This window comes from Hyla sarda, unplaced genomic scaffold (genome assembly GCF_029499605.1).
Source record: "Hyla sarda isolate aHylSar1 unplaced genomic scaffold, aHylSar1.hap1 scaffold_800, whole genome shotgun sequence".
NCBI lineage: Eukaryota > Metazoa > Chordata > Amphibia > Anura > Hylidae > Hyla > Hyla sarda.
In genome coordinates, this window is record NW_026610826.1 from 74,182 (window position 1) to 101,699 (window position 27,518).

At 46.1% G+C, this 27,518-nt stretch overlaps 12 non-coding genes across 12 annotated transcripts; all 12 read right to left on the reverse strand.

Annotated features, from left to right (window-relative positions):
- Positions 1-1,582: 1,582 nt before the first annotated feature.
- On the reverse strand, positions 1,583-1,773 carry LOC130346769 (U2 spliceosomal RNA). Its single transcript, XR_008884915.1, has one exon. It is a non-coding gene; the product is annotated as a U2 spliceosomal RNA (small nuclear RNA).
- A 2,092-nt stretch (positions 1,774-3,865) lies between these two features.
- Positions 3,866-4,056, reverse strand: LOC130346770 (U2 spliceosomal RNA). Its single transcript, XR_008884916.1, has one exon. It is a non-coding gene; the product is annotated as a U2 spliceosomal RNA (small nuclear RNA).
- Positions 4,057-6,138: 2,082 nt separating this feature from the next.
- On the reverse strand, positions 6,139-6,329 carry LOC130346734 (U2 spliceosomal RNA). The gene has a single exon (XR_008884885.1). It is a non-coding gene; the product is annotated as a U2 spliceosomal RNA (small nuclear RNA).
- A 2,087-nt stretch (positions 6,330-8,416) lies between these two features.
- On the reverse strand, positions 8,417-8,607 carry LOC130346771 (U2 spliceosomal RNA). Its single transcript, XR_008884917.1, has one exon. It is a non-coding gene; the product is annotated as a U2 spliceosomal RNA (small nuclear RNA).
- Positions 8,608-10,680: 2,073 nt separating this feature from the next.
- On the reverse strand, positions 10,681-10,872 carry LOC130346736 (U2 spliceosomal RNA). Its single transcript, XR_008884886.1, has one exon. It is a non-coding gene; the product is annotated as a U2 spliceosomal RNA (small nuclear RNA).
- A 2,076-nt stretch (positions 10,873-12,948) lies between these two features.
- On the reverse strand, positions 12,949-13,139 carry LOC130346732 (U2 spliceosomal RNA). The gene has a single exon (XR_008884883.1). It is a non-coding gene; the product is annotated as a U2 spliceosomal RNA (small nuclear RNA).
- Positions 13,140-15,212: 2,073 nt separating this feature from the next.
- On the reverse strand, positions 15,213-15,403 carry LOC130346772 (U2 spliceosomal RNA). The gene has a single exon (XR_008884918.1). It is a non-coding gene; the product is annotated as a U2 spliceosomal RNA (small nuclear RNA).
- Positions 15,404-17,494: 2,091 nt separating this feature from the next.
- Positions 17,495-17,685, reverse strand: LOC130346773 (U2 spliceosomal RNA). Its single transcript, XR_008884919.1, has one exon. It is a non-coding gene; the product is annotated as a U2 spliceosomal RNA (small nuclear RNA).
- Positions 17,686-19,760: 2,075 nt separating this feature from the next.
- LOC130346739 (U2 spliceosomal RNA) lies at positions 19,761-19,952 on the reverse strand. Its single transcript, XR_008884889.1, has one exon. It is a non-coding gene; the product is annotated as a U2 spliceosomal RNA (small nuclear RNA).
- Positions 19,953-22,032: 2,080 nt separating this feature from the next.
- On the reverse strand, positions 22,033-22,223 carry LOC130346774 (U2 spliceosomal RNA). The gene has a single exon (XR_008884920.1). It is a non-coding gene; the product is annotated as a U2 spliceosomal RNA (small nuclear RNA).
- Positions 22,224-24,302: 2,079 nt separating this feature from the next.
- On the reverse strand, positions 24,303-24,493 carry LOC130346775 (U2 spliceosomal RNA). Its single transcript, XR_008884921.1, has one exon. It is a non-coding gene; the product is annotated as a U2 spliceosomal RNA (small nuclear RNA).
- Positions 24,494-26,579: 2,086 nt separating this feature from the next.
- On the reverse strand, positions 26,580-26,770 carry LOC130346777 (U2 spliceosomal RNA). The gene has a single exon (XR_008884923.1). It is a non-coding gene; the product is annotated as a U2 spliceosomal RNA (small nuclear RNA).
- Positions 26,771-27,518: the final 748 nt, after the last annotated feature.

Sequence of the window (27,518 nt, forward strand, 5' to 3'; positions counted from 1 at the left end):
TGCTGTGAAGGTTCTAGGTGACATCACAAATCCCTATGGTTACATACACAACAAAGCTGGGTTGTTGTTGTTTACACTCTGCAAGGCCTGTGGAAGTGAGTGACATCATAGCACTGTAGTTCTGAGGGTTCTAGATGGATGCAACAATCTCCTGTTGCTTCTATGAAGGCCATAATAGACGACATCACCAAACAGCTCCATAGTCACATACACAGCAAAGGAGAGATGTTGTTTACACCTAGTGATGTCAGTGGTATTGAGTGACATCACAGCACAGTGCTAAGGCTCCTGGGCCTGGACACAGCAGCGGCTGCAATATCTCAACGGAGAATACGTTTATATATATGTGTGTGTGTGCGCGTATATATATATATATATATATATATATATATATATATATATATATATTTCTCCGCCAAAATCACTTTTAAACCCATTTCCACCTTTTTTTCCCTTCTCTTCCTCTTACTTTTTTTTCACGTTTTTTTACGTTTTTCTCCTTTTCGCCTCTTTTCTGGGCGTATTATTCTTCTTTTTCTTCTTTTTTTTCGTCTAATGCATACCCCATCAGTGCAGCAATGCTTATTCAATACCGCCAGCAGATGGAGACACTGGGGGATAATTTTCTAAGGATTTATACTGATTTTTCCTGTCTGAATTTGTCGCACAGAAAGTTGCAGGCCAAATATGTGTGACATTTCTGCGACTTTAGCTTCTAGAGCATTTTTACAACATTATACATAGGTGCTGAATACATAAAAAGCGACTGTTCAGCGACAGACAAGTCGCATCGGCTGAAAGTAGGCCAGAATGTCAGTCCATGTTGGAGCAGGTTTAGATACAGTCTAAAGTATAGATCTCAAAGTCTGTGCACAGAATTTAGCAAGGGCCTCGCACCTTCTGATGCATCAGGTAGGTGCACAATAGCATAGCCTAACCCTCTGTACTTTGGTCTATATTGATGCGGGACATAGACAGCCAGCTGATGACCAATCCATTAGTGCAATGGATGGCTGGAAGCATTTGTCTTTGCCTTTGCAATACCACAGAAACAATGCATGGTCAATGTACAGCAATGACACACCTGTGTGAACAGCCAGGAGACCCCCCCCCCCCCCCCCCCCCATGTTATGTTACATAGTTACATAGTTAGTACGGTCGAAAAAAGACATATGTCCATCAAGTTCAACCAGGGAATTAAGGGGTAGGGGTGTGGCGCGATATTGGGGAAGGGATGAGATTTTATATTTCTTCATAAGCATTAATCTTATTTTGTCAATTAGGAACATTCAGCACCCACCCGCTATCAAGGCAGCTGCCTATCATGTCATGCCCTACCTGCACAGGTGTGCTGGCTACTCAAATGATCCAATTAAGGAGGCCATTTAGTCAGCAGCAGCAGAAGTCCTGTGCCTGGACGCTCCAACAGCGGCCAGACACAAGCAGAAGCAGCAGAAGCAGCAGCAGCAGCACCACCTTTTGTTTTTTGGCTGCAGCAGCAAGGCCCACAGGGCTGGCTAGCTGGCTAGCCAGCAAGCAGGTAGCAATGAAAGTAGGAATCTTTCTTTTTAACCCTGTAAGGGGGTGGTGCACTGTACCCGAAGATACTGCCATATCGGGTCAATGCATAGGGCGACGGAAGCAAGCTTCGAAATCGGCCCCCGTTCTCAAAAATCCATTTAATATATGGTCCCCAGATAGGGGACGTATCAGATATTAAACTGATAAGAACAGATACTACACTTGATCTTAGCCAAAAGGCCGAGAAGCGATAACCGTGAAAGGGGCGGGCCCAACAAGGTCCCCTTCATGGGCACTATCACTGCTTGCTGTCAGGGAGGCTGCCAGACAATTTTCCATGCACACTCTGGGCTGGGGGGCAGTCAACCACCAGTACACACAGCAGAACCTAAACCCATACCATTATTGCTAAGCAGCAAGACAGGGGCCCATTGCACTCCCACGGGGCCTTTTTAAATGCAATCCATAACCCGGATTTGCCAGGAACCCTTCTTACTCCTCCTACTTGCATGTGACACTGGGCTTAGGATCTGCATAGGAAACACACACACAAGCACACACCTACCTTTGTTGCCTGCAGATGCCTCCTTGGCTGTCCCCAAACGGTATCAAACCAACACCCACGGGAAGCTGTAAGCATAGAGGACATGCCTGCACCCCATTGGACTTACCTGTGTGGGTTAAATCCGGGTTATTTGACAACCTATGGCGGTGATGGTTCTGCTCAGGCAGAGCAGTGCTGATGCTCCTCATAAAGCTGTCGCTGCTGTGAAGGTTCTAGGTGACATCACAAATCCCTATGGTTACATACACAACAAAGCTGGGTTGTTGTTGTTTACACTCTGCAAGGCCTGTGGAAGTGAGTGACATCATAGCACTGTAGTTCTGAGGGTTCTAGATGGATGCAACAATCTCCTGTTGCTTCTATGAAGGCCATAATAGACGACATCACCAAACAGCTCCATAGTCACATACACAGCAAAGGAGAGATGTTGTTTACACCTAGTGATGTCAGTGGTATTGAGTGACATCACAGCACAGTGCTAAGGCTCCTGGGCCTGGACACAGCAGCGGCTGCAATATCTCAACGGAGAATACGTTTATATATATGTGTGTGTGTGCGCGTATATATATATATATATATATATATATATATATATATATATATATATATATATATTTCTCCGCCGAAATCACTTTTAAACCCATTTCCACCTTTTTTTCCCTTCTCTTCCTCTTACTTTTTTTTCACGTTTTTTTACGTTTTTCTCCTTTTCGCCTCTTTTCTGGGCGTATTATTCTTCTTTTTCTTCTTTTTTTTGTCTAATGCATACCCCATCAGTGCAGCAATGCTTATTCAATACCGCCAGCAGATGGAGACACTGGGGGATAATTTTCTAAGGATTTATACTGATTTTTCCTGTCTGAATTTGTCGCACAGAAAGTTGCAGGCCAAATATGTGTGACATTTCTGCGACTTTAGCTTCTAGAGCATTTTTACAACATTATACATAGGTGCTGAATACATAAAAAGCGACTGTTCAGCGACAGACAAGTCGCATCGGCTGAAAGTAGGCCAGAATGTCAGTCCATGTTGGAGCAGGTTTAGATACAGTCTAAAGTATAGATCTCAAAGTCTGTGCACAGAATTTAGCAAGGGCCTCGCACCTTCTGATGCATCAGGTAGGTGCACAATAGCATAGCCTAACCCTCTGTACTTTGGTCTATATTGATGCGGGACATAGACAGCCAGCTGATGACCAATCCATTAGTGCAATGGATGGCTGGAAGCATTTGTCTTTGCCTTTGCAATACCACAGAAGCAATGCATGGTCAATGTACAGCAATGACACACCTGTGTGAACAGCCAGGAGACCCCCCCCCCCCATGTTATGTTACATAGTTACATAGTTAGTACGGTCGAAAAAAGACATATGTCCATCAAGTTCAACCAGGGAATTAAGGGGTAGGGGTGTGGCGCGATATTGGGGAAGGGATGAGATTTTATATTTCTTCATAAGCATTAATCTTATTTTGTCAATTAGGAACATTCAGCACCCACCCGCTATCAAGGCAGCTGCCTATCATGTCATGCCCTACCTGCACAGGTGTGCTGGCTACTCAAATGATTTAATTAAGGAGGCCATTTAGTCAGCAGCAGCAGAAGTCCTGTGCCTGGACGCTCCAACAGCGGCCAGACACAAGCAGAAGCAGCAGAAGCAGCAGCAGCAGCACCACCTTTTGTTTTTTGGCTGCAGCAGCAAGGCCCACAGGGCTGGCTAGCTGGCTAGCCAGCAAGCAGGTAGCAATGAAAGTAGGAATCTTTCTTTTTAACCCTGTAAGGGGGTGGTGCACTGTACCCGAAGATACTGCCATATCGGGTCAATGCATAGGGCGACGGAAGCAAGCTTCGAAATCGGCCCCCGTTCTCAAAAATCCATTTAATATATGGTCCCCAGATAGGGGACGTATCAGATATTAAACTGATAAGAACAGATACTACACTTGATCTTAGCCAAAAGGCCGAGAAGCGATAACCGTGAAAGGGGCGGGCCCAACAAGGTCCCCTTCATGGGCACTATCACTGCTTGCTGTCAGGGAGGCTGCCAGACAATTTTCCATGCACACTCTGGGCTGGGGGGCAGTCAACCACCAGTACACACAGCAGAACCTAAACCCATACCATTATTGCTAAGCAGCAAGACAGGGGCCCATTGCACTCCCACGGGGCCTTTTTAAATGCAATCCATAACCCGGATTTGCCAGGAACCCTTCTTACTCCTCCTACTTGCATGTGACACTGGGCTTAGGATCTGCATAGGAAACACACACACAAGCACACACCTACCTTTGTTGCCTGCAGATGCCTCCTTGGCTGTCCCCAAACGGTATCAAACCAACACCCACGGGAAGCTGTAAGCATAGAGGACATGCCTGCACCCCATTGGACTTACCTGTGTGGGTTAAATCCGGGTTATTTGACAACCTATGGCGGTGATGGTTCTGCTCAGGCAGAGCAGTGCTGATGCTCCTCATAAAGCTGTCGCTGCTGTGAAGGTTCTAGGTGACATCACAAATCCCTATGGTTACATACACAACAAAGCTGGGTTGTTGTTGTTTACACTCTGCAAGGCCTGTGGAAGTGAGTGACATCATAGCACTGTAGTTCTGAGGGTTCTAGATGGATGCAACAATCTCCTGTTGCTTCTATGAAGGCCATAATAGACGACATCACCAAACAGCTCCATAGTCACATACACAGCAAAGGAGAGATGTTGTTTACACCTAGTGATGTCAGTGGTATTGAGTGACATCACAGCACAGTGCTAAGGCTCCTGGGCCTGGACACAGCAGCGGCTGCAATATCTCAACGGAGAATACGTTTATATATATGTGTGTGTGTGCGCGTATATATATATATATATATATATATATATATATATATATATATATTTCTCCGCCGAAATCACTTTTAAACCCATTTCCACCTTTTTTTCCCTTCTCTTCCTCTTACTTTTTTTTCACGTTTTTTTACGTTTTTCTCCTTTTCGCCTCTTTTCTGGGCGTATTATTCTTCTTTTTCTTCTTTTTTTTGTCTAATGCATACCCCATCAGTGCAGCAATGCTTATTCAATACCGCCAGCAGATGGAGACACTGGGGGATAATTTTCTAAGGATTTATACTGATTTTTCCTGTCTGAATTTGTCGCACAGAAAGTTGCAGGCCAAATATGTGTGACATTTCTGCGACTTTAGCTTCTAGAGCATTTTTACAACATTATACATAGGTGCTGAATACATAAAAAGCGACTGTTCAGCGACAGACAAGTCGCATCGGCTGAAAGTAGGCCAGAATGTCAGTCCATGTTGGAGCAGGTTTAGATACAGTCTAAAGTATAGATCTCAAAGTCTGTGCACAGAATTTAGCAAGGGCCTCGCACCTTCTGATGCATCAGGTAGGTGCACAATAGCATAGCCTAACCCTCTGTACTTTGGTCTATATTGATGCGGGACATAGACAGCCAGCTGATGACCAATCCATTAGTGCAATGGATGGCTGGAAGCATTTGTCTTTGCCTTTGCAATACCACAGAAGCAATGCATGGTCAATGTACAGCAATGACACACCTGTGTGAACAGCCAGGAGACCCCCCCCCCCCATGTTATGTTACATAGTTACATAGTTAGTACGGTCGAAAAAAGACATATGTCCATCAAGTTCAACCAGGGAATTAAGGGGTAGGGGTGTGGCGCGATATTGGGGAAGGGATGAGATTTTATATTTCTTCATAAGCATTAATCTTATTTTGTCAATTAGGAACATTCAGCACCCACCCGCTATCAAGGCAGCTGCCTATCATGTCATGCCCTACCTGCACAGGTGTGCTGGCTACTCAAATGATCCAATTAAGGAGGCCATTTAGTCAGCAGCAGCAGAAGTCCTGTGCCTGGACGCTCCAACAGCGGCCAGACACAAGCAGAAGCAGCAGAAGCAGCAGCAGCAGCACCACCTTTTGTTTTTTGGCTGCAGCAGCAAGGCCCACAGGGCTGGCTAGCTGGCTAGCCAGCAAGCAGGTAGCAATGAAAGTAGGAATCTTTCTTTTTAACCCTGTAAGGGGGTGGTGCACTGTACCCGAAGATACTGCCATATCGGGTCAATGCATAGGGCGACGGAAGCAAGCTTCGAAATCGGCCCCCGTTCTCAAAAATCCATTTAATATATGGTCCCCAGATAGGGGACGTATCAGATATTAAACTGATAAGAATAGATACTACACTTGATCTTAGCCAAAAGGCCGAGAAGCGATAACCGTGAAAGGGGCGGGCCCAACAAGGTCCCCTTCATGGGCACTATCACTGCTTGCTGTCAGGGAGGCTGCCAGACAATTTTCCATGCACACTCTGGGCTGGGGGGCAGTCAACCACCAGTACACACAGCAGAACCTAAACCCATACCATTATTGCTAAGCAGCAAGACAGGGGCCCATTGCACTCCCACGGGGCCTTTTTAAATGCAATCCATAACCCGGATTTGCCAGGAACCCTTCTTACTCCTCCTACTTGCATGTGACACTGGGCTTAGGATCTGCATAGGAAACACACACACAAGCACACACCTACCTTTGTTGCCTGCAGATGCCTCCTTGGCTGTCCCCAAACGGTATCAAACCAACACCCACGGGAAGCTGTAAGCATAGAGGACATGCCTGCACCCCATTGGACTTACCTGTGTGGGTTAAATCCGGGTTATTTGACAACCTATGGCGGTGATGGTTCTGCTCAGGCAGAGCAGTGCTGATGCTCCTCATAAAGCTGTCGCTGCTGTGAAGGTTCTAGGTGACATCACAAATCCCTATGGTTACATACACAACAAAGCTGGGTTGTTGTTGTTTACACTCTGCAAGGCCTGTGGAAGTGAGTGACATCATAGCACTGTAGTTCTGAGGGTTCTAGATGGATGCAACAATCTCCTGTTGCTTCTATGAAGGCCATAATAGACGACATCACCAAACAGCTCCATAGTCACATACACAGCAAAGGAGAGATGTTGTTTACACCTAGTGATGTCAGTGGTATTGAGTGACATCACAGCACAGTGCTAAGGCTCCTGGGCCTGGACACAGCAGCGGCTGCAATATCTCAACGGAGAATACGTTTATATATATGTGTGTGTGTGCGCGTATATATATATATATATATATATATATATATATATATATATATATTTCTCCGCCGAAATCACTTTTAAACCCATTTCCACCTTTTTTTCCCTTCTCTTCCTCTTACTTTTTTTTCACGTTTTTTTACGTTTTTCTCCTTTTCGCCTCTTTTCTGGGCGTATTATTCTTCTTTTTCTTCTTTTTTTTCGTCTAATGCATACCCCATCAGTGCAGCAATGCTTATTCAATACCGCCAGCAGATGGAGACACTGGGGGATAATTTTCTAAGGATTTATACTGATTTTTCCTGTCTGAATTTGTCGCACAGAAAGTTGCAGGCCAAATATGTGTGACATTTCTGCGACTTTAGCTTCTAGAGCATTTTTACAACATTATACATAGGTGCTGAATACATAAAAAGCGACTGTTCAGCGACAGACAAGTCGCATCGGCTGAAAGTAGGCCAGAATGTCAGTCCATGTTGGAGCAGGTTTAGATACAGTCTAAAGTAAAGATCTCAAAGTCTGTGCACAGAATTTAGCAAGGGCCTCGCACCTTCTGATGCATCAGGTAGGTGCACAATAGCATAGCCTAACCCTCTGTACTTTGGTCTATATTGATGCGGGACATAGACAGCCAGCTGATGACCAATCCATTAGTGCAATGGATGGCTGGAAGCATTTGTCTTTGCCTTTGCAATACCACAGAAGCAATGCATGGTCAATGTACAGCAATGACACACCTGTGTGAACAGCCAGGAGACCCCCCCCCCCCCCCCATGTTATGTTACATAGTTACATAGTTAGTACGGTCGAAAAAAGACATATGTCCATCAAGTTCAACCAGGGAATTAAGGGGTAGGGGTGTGGCGCGATATTGGGGAAGGGATGAGATTTTATATTTCTTCATAAGCATTAATCTTATTTTGTCAATTAGGAACATTCAGCACCCACCCGCTATCAAGGCAGCTGCCTATCATGTCATGCCCTACCTGCACAGGTGTGCTGGCTACTCAAATGATCCAATTAAGGAGGCCATTTAGTCAGCAGCAGCAGAAGTCCTGTGCCTGGACGCTCCAACAGCGGCCAGACACAAGCAGAAGCAGCAGAAGCAGCAGCAGCAGCACCACCTTTTGTTTTTTGGCTGCAGCAGCAAGGCCCACAGGGCTGGCTAGCTGGCTAGCCAGCAAGCAGGTAGCAATGAAAGTAGGAATCTTTCTTTTTAACCCTGTAAGGGGGTGGTGCACTGTACCCGAAGATACTGCCATATCGGGTCAATGCATAGGGCGACGGAAGCAAGCTTCGAAATCGGCCCCCGTTCTCAAAAATCCATTTAATATATGGTCCCCAGATAGGGGACGTATCAGATATTAAACTGATAAGAACAGATACTACACTTGATCTTAGCCAAAAGGCCGAGAAGCGATAACCGTGAAAGGGGCGGGCCCAACAAGGTCCCCTTCATGGGCACTATCACTGCTTGCTGTCAGGGAGGCTGCCAGACAATTTTCCATGCACACTCTGGGCTGGGGGGCAGTCAACCACCAGTACACACAGCAGAACCTAAACCCATACCATTATTGCTAAGCAGCAAGACAGGGGCCCATTGCACTCCCACGGGGCCTTTTTAAATGCAATCCATAACCCGGATTTGCCAGGAACCCTTCTTACTCCTCCTACTTGCATGTGACACTGGGCTTAGGATCTGCATAGGAAACACACACACAAGCACACACCTACCTTTGTTGCCTGCAGATGCCTCCTTGGCTGTCCCCAAACGGTATCAAACCAACACCCACGGGAAGCTGTAAGCATAGAGGACATGCCTGCACCCCATTGGACTTACCTGTGTGGGTTAAATCCGGGTTATTTGACAACCTATGGCGGTGATGGTTCTGCTCAGGCAGAGCAGTGCTGATGCTCCTCATAAAGCTGTCGCTGCTGTGAAGGTTCTAGGTGACATCACAAATCCCTATGGTTACATACACAACAAAGCTGGGTTGTTGTTGTTTACACTCTGCAAGGCCTGTGGAAGTGAGTGACATCATAGCACTGTAGTTCTGAGGGTTCTAGATGGATGCAACAATCTCCTGTTGCTTCTATGAAGGCCATAATAGACGACATCACCAAACAGCTCCATAGTCACATACACAGCAAAGGAGAGATGTTGTTTACACCTAGTGATGTCAGTGGTATTGAGTGACATCACAGCACAGTGCTAAGGCTCCTGGGCCTGGACACAGCAGCGGCTGCAATATCTCAACGGAGAATACGTTTATATATATGTGTGTGTGTGCGCGTATATATATATATATATATATATATATATTTCTCCGCCGAAATCACTTTTAAACCCATTTCCACCTTTTTTTCCCTTCTCTTCCTCTTACTTTTTTTTCACGTTTTTTTACGTTTTTCTCCTTTTCGCCTCTTTTCTGGGCGTATTATTCTTCTTTTTCTTCTTTTTTTTCGTCTAATGCATACCCCATCAGTGCAGCAATGCTTATTCAATACCGCCAGCAGATGGAGACACTGGGGGATAATTTTCTAAGGATTTATACTGATTTTTCCTGTCTGAATTTGTCGCACAGAAAGTTGCAGGCCAAATATGTGTGACATTTCTGCGACTTTAGCTTCTAGAGCATTTTTACAACATTATACATAGGTGCTGAATACATAAAAAGCGACTGTTCAGCGACAGACAAGTCGCATCGGCTGAAAGTAGGCCAGAATGTCAGTCCATGTTGGAGCAGGTTTAGATACAGTCTAAAGTATAGATCTCAAAGTCTGTGCACAGAATTTAGCAAGGGCCTCGCACCTTCTGATGCATCAGGTAGGTGCACAATAGCATAGCCTAACCCTCTGTACTTTGGTCTATATTGATGCGGGACATAGACAGCCAGCTGATGACCAATCCATTAGTGCAATGGATGGCTGGAAGCATTTGTCTTTGCCTTTGCAATACCACAGAAGCAATGCATGGTCAATGTACAGCCATGACACACCTGTGTGAACAGCCAGGAGACCCCCCCCCCCCCCCCCCATGTTATGTTACATAGTTACATAGTTAGTACGGTCGAAAAAAGACATATGTCCATCAAGTTCAACCAGGGAATTAAGGGGTAGGGGTGTGGCGCGATATTGGGGAAGGGATGAGATTTTATATTTCTTCATAAGCATTAATCTTATTTTGTAAATTAGGAACATTCAGCACCCACCCGCTATCAAGGCAGCTGCCTATCATGTCATGCCCTACCTGCACAGGTGTGCTGGCTACTCAAATGATCCAATTAAGGAGGCCATTTAGTCAGCAGCAGCAGAAGTCCTGTGCCTGGACGCTCCAACAGCGGCCAGACACAAGCAGAAGCAGCAGAAGCAGCAGCAGCAGCACCACCTTTTGTTTTTTGGCTGCAGCAGCAAGGCCCACAGGGCTGGCTAGCTGGCTAGCCAGCAAGCAGGTAGCAATGAAAGTAGGAATCTTTCTTTTTAACCCTGTAAGGGGGTGGTGCACTGTACCCGAAGATACTGCCATATTCGGGTCAATGCATAGGGCGACGGAAGCAAGCTTCGAAATCGGCCCCCGTTCTCAAAAATCCATTTAATATATGGTCCCCAGATAGGGGACGTATCAGATATTAAACTGATAAGAACAGATACTACACTTGATCTTAGCCAAAAGGCCGAGAAGCGATAACCGTGAAAGGGGCGGGCCCAACAAGGTCCCCTTCATGGGCACTATCACTGCTTGCTGTCAGGGAGGCTGCCAGACAATTTTCCATGCACACTCTGGGCTGGGGGGCAGTCAACCACCAGTACACACAGCAGAACCTAAACCCATACCATTATTGCTAAGCAGCAAGACAGGGGCCCATTGCACTCCCACGGGGCCTTTTTAAATGCAATCCATAACCCGGATTTGCCAGGAACCCTTCTTACTCCTCCTACTTGCATGTGACACTGGGCTTAGGATCTGCATAGGAAACACACACACAAGCACACACCTACCTTTGTTGCCTGCAGATGCCTCCTTGGCTGTCCCCAAACGGTATCAAACCAACACCCACGGGAAGCTGTAAGCATAGAGGACATGCCTGCACCCCATTGGACTTACCTGTGTGGGTTAAATCCGGGTTATTTGACAACCTATGGCGGTGATGGTTCTGCTCAGGCAGAGCAGTGCTGATGCTCCTCATAAAGCTGTCGCTGCTGTGAAGGTTCTAGGTGACATCACAAATCCCTATGGTTACATACACAACAAAGCTGGGTTGTTGTTGTTTACACTCTGCAAGGCCTGTGGAAGTGAGTGACATCATAGCACTGTAGTTCTGAGGGTTCTAGATGGATGCAACAATCTCCTGTTGCTTCTATGAAGGCCATAATAGACGACATCACCAAACAGCTCCATAGTCACATACACAGCAAAGGAGAGATGTTGTTTACACCTAGTGATGTCAGTGGTATTGAGTGACATCACAGCACAGTGCTAAGGCTCCTGGGCCTGGACACAGCAGCGGCTGCAATATCTCAACGGAGAATACGTTTATATATATGTGTGTGTGTGCGCGTATATATATATATATATATATATATATATATATATATTTCTCCGCCGAAATCACTTTTAAACCCATTTCCACCTTTTTTTCCCTTCTCTTCCTCTTACTTTTTTTTCACGTTTTTTTACGTTTTTCTCCTTTTCGCCTCTTTTCTGGGCGTATTATTCTTCTTTTTCTTCTTTTTTTTCGTCTAATGCATACCCCATCAGTGCAGCAATGCTTATTCAATACCGCCAGCAGATGGAGACACTGGGGGATAATTTTCTAAGGATTTATACTGATTTTTCCTGTCTGAATTTGTCGCACAGAAAGTTGCAGGCCAAATATGTGTGACATTTCTGCGACTTTAGCTTCTAGAGCATTTTTACAACATTATACATAGGTGCTGAATACATAAAAAGCGACTGTTCAGCGACAGACAAGTCGCATCGGCTGAAAGTAGGCCAGAATGTCAGTCCATGTTGGAGCAGGTTTAGATACAGTCTAAAGTATAGATCTCAAAGTCTGTGCACAGAATTTAGCAAGGGCCTCGCACCTTCTGATGCATCAGGTAGGTGCACAATAGCATAGCCTAACCCTCTGTACTTTGGTCTATATTGATGCGGGACATAGACAGCCAGCTGATGACCAATCCATTAGTGCAATGGATGGCTGGAAGCATTTGTCTTTGCCTTTGCAATACCACAGAAGCAATGCATGGTCAATGTACAGCAATGACACACCTGTGTGAACAGCCAGGAGACCCCCCCCCCCCCATGTTATGTTACATAGTTACATAGTTAGTACGGTCGAAAAAAGACATATGTCCATCAAGTTCAACCAGGGAATTAAGGGGTAGGGGTGTGGCGCGATATTGGGGAAGGGATGAGATTTTATATTTCTTCATAAGCATTAATCTTATTTTGTCAATTAGGAACATTCAGCACCCACCCGCTATCAAGGCAGCTGCCTATCATGTCATGCCCTACCTGCACAGGTGTGCTGGCTACTCAAATAATCCAATTAAGGAGGCCATTTAGTCAGCAGCAGCAGAAGTCCTGTGCCTGGACGCTCCAACAGCGGCCAGACACAAGCAGAAGCAGCAGAAGCAGCAGCAGCAGCACCACCTTTTGTTTTTTGGCTGCAGCAGCAAGGCCCACAGGGCTGGCTAGCTGGCTAGCCAGCAAGCAGGTAGCAATGAAAGTAGGAATCTTTCTTTTTAACCCTGTAAGGGGGTGGTGCACTGTACCCGAAGATACTGCCATATCGGGTCAATGCATAGGGCGACGGAAGCAAACTTCGAAATCGGCCCCCGTTCTCAAAAATCCATTTAATATATGGTCCCCAGATAGGGGACGTATCAGATATTAAACTGATAAGAACAGATACTACACTTGATCTTAGCCAAAAGGCCGAGAAGCGATAACCGTGAAAGGGGCGGGCCCAACAAGGTCCCCTTCATGGGCACTATCACTGCTTGCTGTCAGGGAGGCTGCCAGACAATTTTCCATGCACACTCTGGGCTGGGGGGCAGTCAACCACCAGTACACACAGCAGAACCTAAACCCATACCATTATTGCTAAGCAGCAAGACAGGGGCCCATTGCACTCCCACGGGGCCTTTTTAAATGCAATCCATAACCCGGATTTGCCAGGAACCCTTCTTACTCCTCCTACTTGCATGTGACACTGGGCTTAGGATCTGCATAGGAAACACACACACAAGCACACACCTACCTTTGTTGCCTGCAGATGCCTCCTTGGCTGTCCCCAAACGGTATCAAACCAACACCCACGGGAAGCTGTAAGCATAGAGGACATGCCTGCACCCCATTGGACTTACCTGTGTGGGTTAAATCCGGGTTATTTGACAACCTATGGCGGTGATGGTTCTGCTCAGGCAGAGCAGTGCTGATGCTCCTCATAAAGCTGTCGCTGCTGTGAAGGTTCTAGGTGACATCACAAATCCCTATGGTTACATACACAACAAAGCTGGGTTGTTGTTGTTTACACTCTGCAAGGCCTGTGGAAGTGAGTGACATCATAGCACTGTAGTTCTGAGGGTTCTAGATGGATGCAACAATCTCCTGTTGCTTCTATGAAGGCCATAATAGACGACATCACCAAACAGCTCCATAGTCACATACACAGCAAAGGAGAGATGTTGTTTACACCTAGTGATGTCAGTGGTATTGAGTGACATCACAGCACAGTGCTAAGGCTCCTGGGCCTGGACACAGCAGCGGCTGCAATATCTCAACGGAGAATACGTTTATATATATGTGTGTGTGTGCGCGTATATATATATATATATATATATATATATATATATTTCTCCGCCGAAATCACTTTTAAACCCATTTCCACCTTTTTTTCCCTTCTCTTCCTCTTACTTTTTTTTCACGTTTTTTTACGTTTTTCTCCTTTTCGCCTCTTTTCTGGGCGTATTATTCTTCTTTTTCTTCTTTTTTTTCGTCTAATGCATACCCCATCAGTGCAGCAATGCTTATTCAATACCGCCAGCAGATGGAGACACTGGGGGATAATTTTCTAAGGATTTATACTGATTTTTCCTGTCTGAATTTGTCGCACAGAAAGTTGCAGGCCAAATATGTGTGACATTTCTGCGACTTTAGCTTCTAGAGCATTTTTACAACATTATACATAGGTGCTGAATACATAAAAAGCGACTGTTCAGCGACAGACAAGTCGCATCGGCTGAAAGTAGGCCAGAATGTCAGTCCATGTTGGAGCAGGTTTAGATACAGTCTAAAGTATAGATCTCAAAGTCTGTGCACAGAATTTAGCAAGGGCCTCGCACCTTCTGATGCATCAGGTAGGTGCACAATAGCATAGCCTAACCCTCTGTACTTTGGTCTATATTGATGCGGGACATAGACAGCCAGCTGATGACCAATCCATTAGTGCAATGGATGGCTGGAAGCATTTGTCTTTGCCTTTGCAATACCACAGAAGCAATGCATGGTCAATGTACAGCAATGACACACCTGTGTGAACAGCCAGGAGACCCCCCCCCCCCATGTTATGTTACATAGTTACATAGTTAGTACGGTCGAAAAAAGACATATGTCCATCAAGTTCAACCAGGGAATTAAGGGGTAGGGGTGTGGCGCGATATTGGGGAAGGGATGAGATTTTATATTTCTTCATAAGCATTAATCTTATTTTGTCAATTAGGAACATTCAGCACCCACCCGCTATCAAGGCAGCTGCCTATCATGTCATGCCCTACCTGCACAGGTGTGCTGGCTACTCAAATGATCCAATTAAGGAGGCCATTTAGTCAGCAGCAGCAGAAGTCCTGTGCCTGGACGCTCCAACAGCGGCCAGACACAAGCAGAAGCAGCAGAAGCAGCAGCAGCAGCACCACCTTTTGTTTTTTGGCTGCAGCAGCAAGGCCCACAGGGCTGGCTAGCTGGCTAGCCAGCAAGCAGGTAGCAATGAAAGTAGGAATCTTTCTTTTTAACCCTGTAAGGGGGTGGTGCACTGTACCCGAAGATACTGCCATATCGGGTCAATGCATAGGGCGACGGAAGCAAGCTTCGAAATCGGCCCCCGTTCTCAAAAATCCATTTAATATATGGTCCCCAGATAGGGGACGTATCAGATATTAAACTGATAAGAACAGATACTACACTTGATCTTAGCCAAAAGGCCGAGAAGCGATAACCGTGAAAGGGGCGGGCCCAACAAGGTCCCCTTCATGGGCACTATCACTGCTTGCTGTCAGGGAGGCTGCCAGACAATTTTCCATGCACACTCTGGGCTGGGGGGCAGTCAACCACCAGTACACACAGCAGAACCTAAACCCATACCATTATTGCTAAGCAGCAAGACAGGGGCCCATTGCACTCCCACGGGGCCTTTTTAAATGCAATCCATAACCCGGATTTGCCAGGAACCCTTCTTACTCCTCCTACTTGCATGTGACACTGGGCTTAGGATCTGCATAGGAAACACACACACAAGCACACACCTACCTTTGTTGCCTGCAGATGCCTCCTTGGCTGTCCCCAAACGGTATCAAACCAACACCCACGGGAAGCTGTAAGCATAGAGGACATGCCTGCACCCCATTGGACTTACCTGTGTGGGTTAAATCCGGGTTATTTGACAACCTATGGCGGTGATGGTTCTGCTCAGGCAGAGCAGTGCTGATGCTCCTCATAAAGCTGTCGCTGCTGTGAAGGTTCTAGGTGACATCACAAATCCCTATGGTTACATACACAACAAAGCTGGGTTGTTGTTGTTTACACTCTGCAAGGCCTGTGGAAGTGAGTGACATCATAGCACTGTAGTTCTGAGGGTTCTAGATGGATGCAACAATCTCCTGTTGCTTCTATGAAGGCCATAATAGACGACATCACCAAACAGCTCCATAGTCACATACACAGCAAAGGAGAGATGTTGTTTACACCTAGTGATGTCAGTGGTATTGAGTGACATCACAGCACAGTGCTAAGGCTCCTGGGCCTGGACACAGCAGCGGCTGCAATATCTCAACGGAGAATACGTTTATATATATGTGTGTGTGTGCGCGTATATATATATATATATATATATATATATATATATATATATATATTTCTCCGCCGAAATCACTTTTAAACCCATTTCCACCTTTTTTTCCCTTCTCTTCCTCTTACTTTTTTTTCACGTTTTTTTACGTTTTTCTCCTTTTCGCCTCTTTTCTGGGCGTATTATTCTTCTTTTTCTTCTTTTTTTTCGTCTAATGCATACCCCATCAGTGCAGCAATGCTTATTCAATACCGCCAGCAGATGGAGACACTGGGGGATAATTTTCTAAGGATTTATACTGATTTTTCCTGTCTGAATTTGTCGCACAGAAAGTTGCAGGCCAAATATGTGTGACATTTCTGCGACTTTAGCTTCTAGAGAATTTTTACAACATTATACATAGGTGCTGAATACATAAAAAGCGACTGTTCAGCGACAGACAAGTCGCATCGGCTGAAAGTAGGCCAGAATGTCAGTCCATGTTGGAGCAGGTTTAGATACAGTCTAAAGTATAGATCTCAAAGTCTGTGCACAGAATTTAGCAAGGGCCTCGCACCTTCTGATGCATCAGGTAGGTGCACAATAGCATAGCCTAACCCTCTGTACTTTGGTCTATATTGATGCGGGACATAGACAGCCAGCTGATGACCAATCCATTAGTGCAATGGATGGCTGGAAGCATTTGTCTTTGCCTTTGCAATACCACAGAAGCAATGCATGGTCAATGTACAGCAATGACACACCTGTGTGAACAGCCAGGAGACCCCCCCCCCCCCCCCCCCCATGTTATGTTACATAGTTACATAGTTAGTACGGTCGAAAAAAGACATATGTCCATCAAGTTCAACCAGGGAATTAAGGGGTAGGGGTGTGGCGCGATATTGGGGAAGGGATGAGATTTTATATTTCTTCATAAGCATTAATCTTATTTTGTCAATTAGGAACATTCAGCACCCACCCGCTATCAAGGCAGCTGCCTATCATGTCATGCCCTACCTGCACAGGTGTGCTGGCTACTCAAATGATCCAATTAAGGAGGCCATTTAGTCAGCAGCAGCAGAAGTCCTGTGCCTGGACGCTCCAACAGCGGCCAGACACAAGCAGAAGCAGCAGAAGCAGCAGCAGCAGCACCACCTTTTGTTTTTTGGCTGCAGCAGCAAGGCCCACAGGGCTGGCTAGCTGGCTAGCCAGCAAGCAGGTAGCAATGAAAGTAGGAATCTTTCTTTTTAACCCTGTAAGGGGGTGGTGCACTGTACCCGAAGATACTGCCATATCGGGTCAATGCATAGGGCGACGGAAGCAAGCTTCGAAATCGGCCCCCGTTCTCAAAAATCCATTTAATATATGGTCCCCAGATAGGGGACGTATCAGATATTAAACTGATAAGAACAGATACTACACTTGATCTTAGCCAAAAGGCCGAGAAGCGATAACCGTGAAAGGGGCGGGCCCAACAAGGTCCCCTTCATGGGCACTATCACTGCTTGCTGTCAGGGAGGCTGCCAGACAATTTTCCATGCACACTCTGGGCTGGGGGGCAGTCAACCACCAGTACACACAGCAGAACCTAAACCCATACCATTATTGCTAAGCAGCAAGACAGGGGCCCATTGCACTCCCACGGGGCCTTTTTAAATGCAATCCATAACCCGGATTTGCCAGGAACCCTTCTTACTCCTCCTACTTGCATGTGACACTGGGCTTAGGATCTGCATAGGAAACACACACACAAGCACACACCTACCTTTGTTGCCTGCAGATGCCTCCTTGGCTGTCCCCAAACGGTATCAAACCAACACCCACGGGAAGCTGTAAGCATAGAGGACATGCCTGCACCCCATTGGACTTACCTGTGTGGGTTAAATCCGGGTTATTTGACAACCTATGGCGGTGATGGTTCTGCTCAGGCAGAGCAGTGCTGATGCTCCTCATAAAGCTGTCGCTGCTGTGAAGGTTCTAGGTGACATCACAAATCCCTATGGTTACATACACAACAAAGCTGGGTTGTTGTTGTTTACACTCTGCAAGGCCTGTGGAAGTGAGTGACATCATAGCACTGTAGTTCTGAGGGTTCTAGATGGATGCAACAATCTCCTGTTGCTTCTATGAAGGCCATAATAGACGACATCACCAAACAGCTCCATAGTCACATACACAGCAAAGGAGAGATGTTGTTTACACCTAGTGATGTCAGTGGTATTGAGTGACATCACAGCACAGTGCTAAGGCTCCTGGGCCTGGACACAGCAGCGGCTGCAATATCTCAACGGAGAATACGTTTATATATATGTGTGTGTGTGCGCGTATATATATATATATATATATATATATATATTTCTCCGCCGAAATCACTTTTAAACCCATTTCCACCTTTTTTTCCCTTCTCTTCCTCTTACTTTTTTTTCACGTTTTTTTACGTTTTTCTCCTTTTCGCCTCTTTTCTGGGCGTATTATTCTTCTTTTTCTTCTTTTTTTTCGTCTAATGCATACCCCATCAGTGCAGCAATGCTTATTCAATACCGCCAGCAGATGGAGACACTGGGGGATAATTTTCTAAGGATTTATACTGATTTTTCCTGTCTGAATTTGTCGCACAGAAAGTTGCAGGCCAAATATGTGTGACATTTCTGCGACTTTAGCTTCTAGAGCATTTTTACAACATTATACATAGGTGCTGAATACATAAAAAGCGACTGTTCAGCGACAGACAAGTCGCATCGGCTGAAAGTAGGCCAGAATGTCAGTCCATGTTGGAGCAGGTTTAGATACAGTCTAAAGTATAGATCTCAAAGTCTGTGCACAGAATTTAGCAAGGGCCTCGCACCTTCTGATGCATCAGGTAGGTGCACAATAGCATAGCCTAACCCTCTGTACTTTGGTCTATATTGATGCGGGACATAGACAGCCAGCTGATGACCAATCCATTAGTGCAATGGATGGCTGGAAGCATTTGTCTTTGCCTTTGCAATACCACAGAAGCAATGCATGGTCAATGTACAGCCATGACACACCTGTGTGAACAGCCAGGAGACCCCCCCCCCCCCCCCCCATGTTATGTTACATAGTTACATAGTTAGTACGGTCGAAAAAAGACATATGTCCATCAAGTTCAACCAGGGAATTAAGGGGTAGGGGTGTGGCGCGATATTGGGGAAGGGATGAGATTTTATATTTCTTCATAAGCATTAATCTTATTTTGTCAATTAGGAACATTCAGCACCCACCCGCTATCAAGGCAGCTGCCTATCATGTCATGCCCTACCTGCACAGGTGTGCTGGCTACTCAAATGATCCAATTAAGGAGGCCATTTAGTCAGCAGCAGCAGAAGTCCTGTGCCTGGACGCTCCAACAGCGGCCAGACACAAGCAGAAGCAGCAGAAGCAGCAGCAGCAGCACCACCTTTTGTTTTTTGGCTGCAGCAGCAAGGCCCACAGGGCTGGCTAGCTGGCTAGCCAGCAAGCAGGTAGCAATGAAAGTAGGAATCTTTCTTTTTAACCCTGTAAGGGGGTGGTGCACTGTACCCGAAGATACTGCCATATTCGGGTCAATGCATAGGGCGACGGAAGCAAGCTTCGAAATCGGCCCCCGTTCTCAAAAATCCATTTAATATATGGTCCCCAGATAGGGAACGTATCAGATATTAAACTGATAAGAACAGATACTACACTTGATCTTAGCCAAAAGGCCGAGAAGCGATAACCGTGAAAGGGGCGGGCCCAACAAGGTCCCCTTCATGGGCACTATCACTGCTTGCTGTCAGGGAGGCTGCCAGACAATTTTCCATGCACACTCTGGGCTGGGGGGCAGTCAACCACCAGTACACACAGCAGAACCTAAACCCATACCATTATTGCTAAGCAGCAAGACAGGGGCCCATTGCACTCCCACGGGGCCTTTTTAAATGCAATCCATAACCCGGATTTGCCAGGAACCCTTCTTACTCCTCCTACTTGCATGTGACACTGGGCTTAGGATCTGCATAGGAAACACACACACAAGCACACACCTACCTTTGTTGCCTGCAGATGCCTCCTTGGCTGTCCCCAAACGGTATCAAACCAACACCCACGGGAAGCTGTAAGCATAGAGGACATGCCTGCACCCCATTGGACTTACCTGTGTGGGTTAAATCCGGGTTATTTGACAACCTATGGCGGTGATGGTTCTGCTCAGGCAGAGCAGTGCTGATGCTCCTCATAAAGCTGTCGCTGCTGTGAAGGTTCTAGGTGACATCACAAATCCCTATGGTTACATACACAACAAAGCTGGGTTGTTGTTGTTTACACTCTGCAAGGCCTGTGGAAGTGAGTGACATCATAGCACTGTAGTTCTGAGGGTTCTAGATGGATGCAACAATCTCCTGTTGCTTCTATGAAGGCCGTAATAGACGACATCACCAAACAGCTCCATAGTCACATACACAGCAAAGGAGAGATGTTGTTTACACCTAGTGATGTCAGTGGTATTGAGTGACATCACAGCACAGTGCTAAGGCACCTGGGCCTGGACACAGCAGCGGCTGCAATATCTCAACGGAGAATACGTTTATATATATGTGTGTGTGTGCGCGTATATATATATATATATATATATATATATATATATATATATTTCTCCGCCGAAATCACTTTTAAACCCATTTCCACCTTTTTTTCCCTTCTCTTCCTCTTACTTTTTTTTCACGTTTTTTTACGTTTTTCTCCTTTTCGCCTCTTTTCTGGGCGTATTATTCTTCTTTTTCTTCTTTTTTTTCGTCTAATGCATACCCCATCAGTGCAGCAATGCTTATTCAATACCGCCAGCAGATGGAGACACTGGGGGATAATTTTCTAAGGATTTATACTGATTTTTCCTGTCTGAATTTGTCGCACAGAAAGTTGCAGGCCAAATATGTGTGACATTTCTGCGACTTTAGCTTCTAGAGCATTTTTACAACATTATACATAGGTGCTGAATACATAAAAAGCGACTGTTCAGCGACAGACAAGTCGCATCGGCTGAAAGTAGGCCAGAATGTCAGTCCATGTTGGAGCAGGTTTAGATACAGTCTAAAGTATAGATCTCAAAGTCTGTGCACAGAATTTAGCAAGGGCCTCGCACCTTCTGATGCATCAGGTAGGTGCACAATAGCATAGCCTAACCCTCTGTACTTTGGTCTATATTGATGCGGGACATAGACAGCCAGCTGATGACCAATCCATTAGTGCAATGGATGGCTGGAAGCATTTGTCTTTGCCTTTGCAATACCACAGAAGCAATGCATGGTCAATGTACAGCAATGACACACCTGTGTGAACAGCCAGGAGACCCCCCCCCCCCCATGTTATGTTACATAGTTACATAGTTAGTACGGTCGAAAAAAGACATATGTCCATCAAGTTCAACCAGGGAATTAAGGGGTAGGGGTGTGGCGCGATATTGGGGAAGGGATGAGATTTTATATTTCTTCATAAGCATTAATCTTATTTTGTCAATTAGGAACATTCAGCACCCACCCGCTATCAAGGCAGCTGCCTATCATGTCATGCCCTACCTGCACAGGTGTGCTGGCTACTCAAATGATCCAATTAAGGAGGCCATTTAGTCAGCAGCAGCAGAAGTCCTGTACCTGGACGCTCCAACAGCGGCCAGACACAAGCAGAAGCAGCAGAAGCAGCAGCAGCAGCACCACCTTTTGTTTTTTGGCTGCAGCAGCAAGGCCCACAGGGCTGGCTAGCTGGCTAGCCAGCAAGCAGGTAGCAATGAAAGTAGGAATCTTTCTTTTTAACCCTGTAAGGGGGTGGTGCACTGTACCCGAAGATACTGCCATATCGGGTCAATGCATAGGGCGACGGAAGCAAGCTTCGAAATCGGCCCCCGTTCTCAAAAATCCATTTAATATATGGTCCCCAGATAGGGGACGTATCAGATATTAAACTGATAAGAACAGATACTACACTTGATCTTAGCCAAAAGGCCGAGAAGCGATAACCGTGAAAGGGGCGGGCCCAACAAGGTCCCCTTCATGGGCACTATCACTGCTTGCTGTCAGGGAGGCTGCCAGACAATTTTCCATGCACACTCTGGGCTGGGGGGCAGTCAACCACCAGTACACACAGCAGAACCTAAACCCATACCATTATTGCTAAGCAGCAAGACAGGGGCCCATTGCACTCCCACGGGGCCTTTTTAAATGCAATCCATAACCCGGATTTGCCAGGAACCCTTCTTACTCCTCCTACTTGCATGTGACACTGGGCTTAGGATCTGCATAGGAAACACACACACAAGCACACACCTACCTTTGTTGCCTGCAGATGCCTCCTTGGCTGTCCCCAAACGGTATCAAACCAACACCCACGGGAAGCTGTAAGCATAGAGGACATGCCTGCACCCCATTGGACTTACCTGTGTGGGTTAAATCCGGGTTATTTGACAACCTATGGCGGTGATGGTTCTGCTCAGGCAGAGCAGTGCTGATGCTCCTCATAAAGCTGTCGCTGCTGTGAAGGTTCTAGGTGACATCACAAATCCCTATGGTTACATACACAACAAAGCTGGGTTGTTGTTGTTTACACTCTGCAAGGCCTGTGGAAGTGAGTGACATCATAGCACTGTAGTTCTGAGGGTTCTAGATGGATGCAACAATCTCCTGTTGCTTCTATGAAGGCCATAATAGACGACATCACCAAACAGCTCCATAGTCACATACACAGCAAAGGAGAGATGTTGTTTACACCTAGTGATGTCAGTGGTATTGAGTGACATCACAGCACAGTGCTAAGGCTCCTGGGCCTGGACACAGCAGCGGCTGCAATATCTCAACGGAGAATACGTTTATATATATGTGTGTGTGTGCGCGTATATATATATATATATATATATATATATATTTCTCCGCCGAAATCACTTTTAAACCCATTTCCACCTTTTTTTCCCTTCTCTTCCTCTTACTTTTTTTTCAAGTTTTTTTACGTTTTTCTCCTTTTCGCCTCTTTTCTGGGCGTATTATTCTTCTTTTTCTTCTTTTTTTTCGTCTAATGCATACCCCATCAGTGCAGCAATGCTTATTCAATACCGCCAGCAGATGGAGACACTGGGGGATAATTTTCTAAGGATTTATACTGATTTTTCCTGTCTGAATTTGTCGCACAGAAAGTTGCAGGCCAAATATGTGTGACATTTCTGCGACTTTAGCTTCTAGAGAATTTTTACAACATTATACATAGGTGCTGAATACATAAAAAGCGACTGTTCAGCGACAGACAAGTCGCATCGGCTGAAAGTAGGCCAGAATGTCAGTCCATGTTGGAGCAGGTTTAGATACAGTCTAAAGTATAGATCTCAAAGTCTGTGCACAGAATTTAGCAAGGGCCTCGCACCTTCTGATGCATCAGGTAGGTGCACAATAGCATAGCCTAACCCTCTGTACTTTGGTCTATATTGATGCGGGACATAGACAGCCAGCTGATGACCAATCCATTAGTGCAATGGATGGCTGGAAGCATTTGTCTTTGCCTTTGCAATACCACAGAAGCAATGCATGGTCAATGTACAGCAATGACACACCTGTGTGAACAGCCAGGAGACCCCCCCCCCCCCCCCCCCCCCATGTTATGTTACATAGTTACATAGTTAGTACGGTCGAAAAAAGACATATGTCCATCAAGTTCAACCAGGGAATTAAGGGGTAGGGGTGTGGCGCGATATTGGGGAAGGGATGAGATTTTATATTTCTTCATAAGCATTAATCTTATTTTGTCAATTAGGAACATTCAGCACCCACCCGCTATCAAGGCAGCTGCCTATCATGTCATGCCCTACCTGCACAGGTGTGCTGGCTACTCAAATGATCCAATTAAGGAGGCCATTTAGTCAGCAGCAGCAGAAGTCCTGTGCCTGGACGCTCCAACAGCGGCCAGACACAAGCAGAAGCAGCAGAAGCAGCAGCAGCAGCACCACCTTTTGTTTTTTGGCTGCAGCAGCAAGGCCCACAGGGCTGGCTAGCTGGCTAGCCAGCAAGCAGGTAGCAATGAAAGTAGGAATCTTTCTTTTTAACCCTGTAAGGGGGTGGTGCACTGTACCCGAAGATACTGCCATATCGGGTCAATGCATAGGGCGACGGAAGCAAGCTTCGAAATCGGCCCCCGTTCTCAAAAATCCATTTAATATATGGTCCCCAGATAGGGGACGTATCAGATATTAAACTGATAAGAACAGATACTACACTTGATCTTAGCCAAAAGGCCGAGAAGCGATAACCGTGAAAGGGGCGGGCCCAACAAGGTCCCCTTCATGGGCACTATCACTGCTTGCTGTCAGGGAGGCTGCCAGACAATTTTCCATGCACACTCTGGGCTGGGGGGCAGTCAACCACCAGTACACACAGCAGAACCTAAACCCATACCATTATTGCTAAGCAGCAAGACAGGGGCCCATTGCACTCCCACGGGGCCTTTTTAAATGCAATCCATAACCCGGATTTGCCAGGAACCCTTCTTACTCCTCCTACTTGCATGTGACACTGGGCTTAGGATCTGCATAGGAAACACACACACAAGCACACACCTACCTTTGTTGCCTGCAGATGCCTCCTTGGCTGTCCCCAAACGGTATCAAACCAACACCCACGGGAAGCTGTAAGCATAGAGGACATGCCTGCACCCCATTGGACTTACCTGTGTGGGTTAAATCCGGGTTATTTGACAACCTATGGCGGTGATGGTTCTGCTCAGGCAGAGCAGTGCTGATGCTCCTCATAAAGCTGTCGCTGCTGTGAAGGTTCTAGGTGACATCACAAATCCCTATGGTTACATACACAACAAAGCTGGGTTGTTGTTGTTTACACTCTGCAAGGCCTGTGGAAGTGAGTGACATCATAGCACTGTAGTTCTGAGGGTTCTAGATGGATGCAACAATCTCCTGTTGCTTCTATGAAGGCCATAATAGACGACATCACCAAACAGCTCCATAGTCACATACACAGCAAAGGAGAGATGTTGTTTACACCTAGTGATGTCAGTGGTATTGAGTGACATCACAGCACAGTGCTAAGGCTCCTGGGCCTGGACACAGCAGCGGCTGCAATATCTCAACGGAGAATACGTTTATATATATGTGTGTGTGTGCGCGTATATATATATATATATATATATATATATATATATATATATATATATTTCTCCGCCGAAATCACTTTTAAACCCATTTCCACCTTTTTTTCCCTTCTCTTCCTCTTACTTTTTTTTCACGTTTTTTTACGTTTTTCTCCTTTTCGCCTCTTTTCTGGGCGTATTATTCTTCTTTTTCTTCTTTTTTTTCGTCTAATGCATACCCCATCAGTGCAGCAATGCTTATTCAATACCGCCAGCAGATGGAGACACTGGGGGATAATTTTCTAAGGATTTATACTGATTTTTCCTGTCTGAATTTGTCGCACAGAAAGTTGCAGGCCAAATATGTGTGACATTTCTGCGACTTTAGCTTCTAGAGCATTTTTACAACATTATACATAGGTGCTGAATACATAAAAAGCGACTGTTCAGCGACAGACAAGTCGCATCGGCTGAAAGTAGGCCAGAATGTCAGTCCATGTTGGAGCAGGTTTAGATACAGTCTAAAGTATAGATCTCAAAGTCTGTGCACAGAATTTAGCAAGGGCCTCGCACCTTCTGATGCATCAGGTAGGTGCACAATAGCATAGCCTAACCCTCTGTACTTTGGTCTATATTGATGCGGGACATAGACAGCCAGCTGATGACCAATCCATTAGTGCAATGGATGGCTGGAAGCATTTGTCTTTGCCTTTGCAATACCACAGAAGCAATGCATGGTCAATGTACAGCAATGACACACCTGTGTGAACAGCCAGGAGACCCCCCCCCCCCCATGTTATGTTACATAGTTACATAGTTAGTACGGTCGAAAAAAGACATATGTCCATCAAGTTCAACCAGGGAATTAAGGGGTAGGGGTGTGGCGCGATATTGGGGAAGGGATGAGATTTTATATTTCTTCATAAGCATTAATCTTATTTTGTCAATTAGGAACATTCAGCACCCACCCGCTATCAAGGCAGCTGCCTATCATGTCATGCCCTACCTGCACAGGTGTGCTGGCTACTCAAATGATCCAATTAAGGAGGCCATTTAGTCAGCAGCAGCAGAAGTCCTGTGCCTGGACGCTCCAACAGCGGCCAGACACAAGCAGAAGCAGCAGAAGCAGCAGCAGCAGCACCACCTTTTGTTTTTTGGCTGCAGCAGCAAGGCCCACAGGGCTGGCTAGCTGGCTAGCCAGCAAGCAGGTAGCAATGAAAGTAGGAATCTTTCTTTTTAACCCTGTAAGGGGGTGGTGCACTGTACCCGAAGATACTGCCATATCGGGTCAATGCATAGGGCGACGGAAGCAAGCTTCGAAATCGGCCCCCGTTCTCAAAAATCCATTTAATATATGGTCCCCAGATAGGGGACGTATCAGATATTAAACTGATAAGAACAGATACTACACTTGATCTTAGCCAAAAGGCCGAGAAGCGATAACCGTGAAGGGCGGGCCCAACAAGGTCCCCTTCATGGGCACTATCACTGCTTGCTGTCAGGGAGGCTGCCAGACAATTTTCCATGCACACTCTGGGCTGGGGGGCAGTCAACCACCAGTACACACAGCAGAACCTAAACCCATACCATTATTGCTAAGCAGCAAGACAGGGGCCCATTGCACTCCCACGGGGCCTTTTTAAATGCAATCCATAACCCGGATTTGCCAGGAACCCTTCTTACTCCTTCTACTTGCATGTGACACTGGGCTTAGGATCTGCATAGGAAACACACACACAAGCACACACCTACCTTTGTTGCCTGCAGATGCCTCCTTGGCTGTCCCCAAACGGTATCAAACCAACACCCACGGGAAGCTGTAAGCATAGAGGACATGCCTGCACCCCATTGGACTTACCTGTGTGGGTTAAATCCGGGTTATTTGACAACCTATGGCGGTGATGGTTCTGCTCAGGCAGAGCAGTGCTGATGCTCCTCATAAAGCTGTCGCTGCTGTGAAGGTTCTAGGTGACATCACAAATCCCTATGGTTACATACACAACAAAGCTGGGTTGTTGTTGTTTACACTCTGCAAGGCCTGTGGAAGTGAGTGACATCATAGCACTGTAGTTCTGAGGGTTCTAGATGGATGCAACAATCTCCTGTTGCTTCTATGAAGGCCATAATAGACGACATCACCAAACAGCTCCATAGTCACATACACAGCAAAGGAGAGATGTTGTTTACAC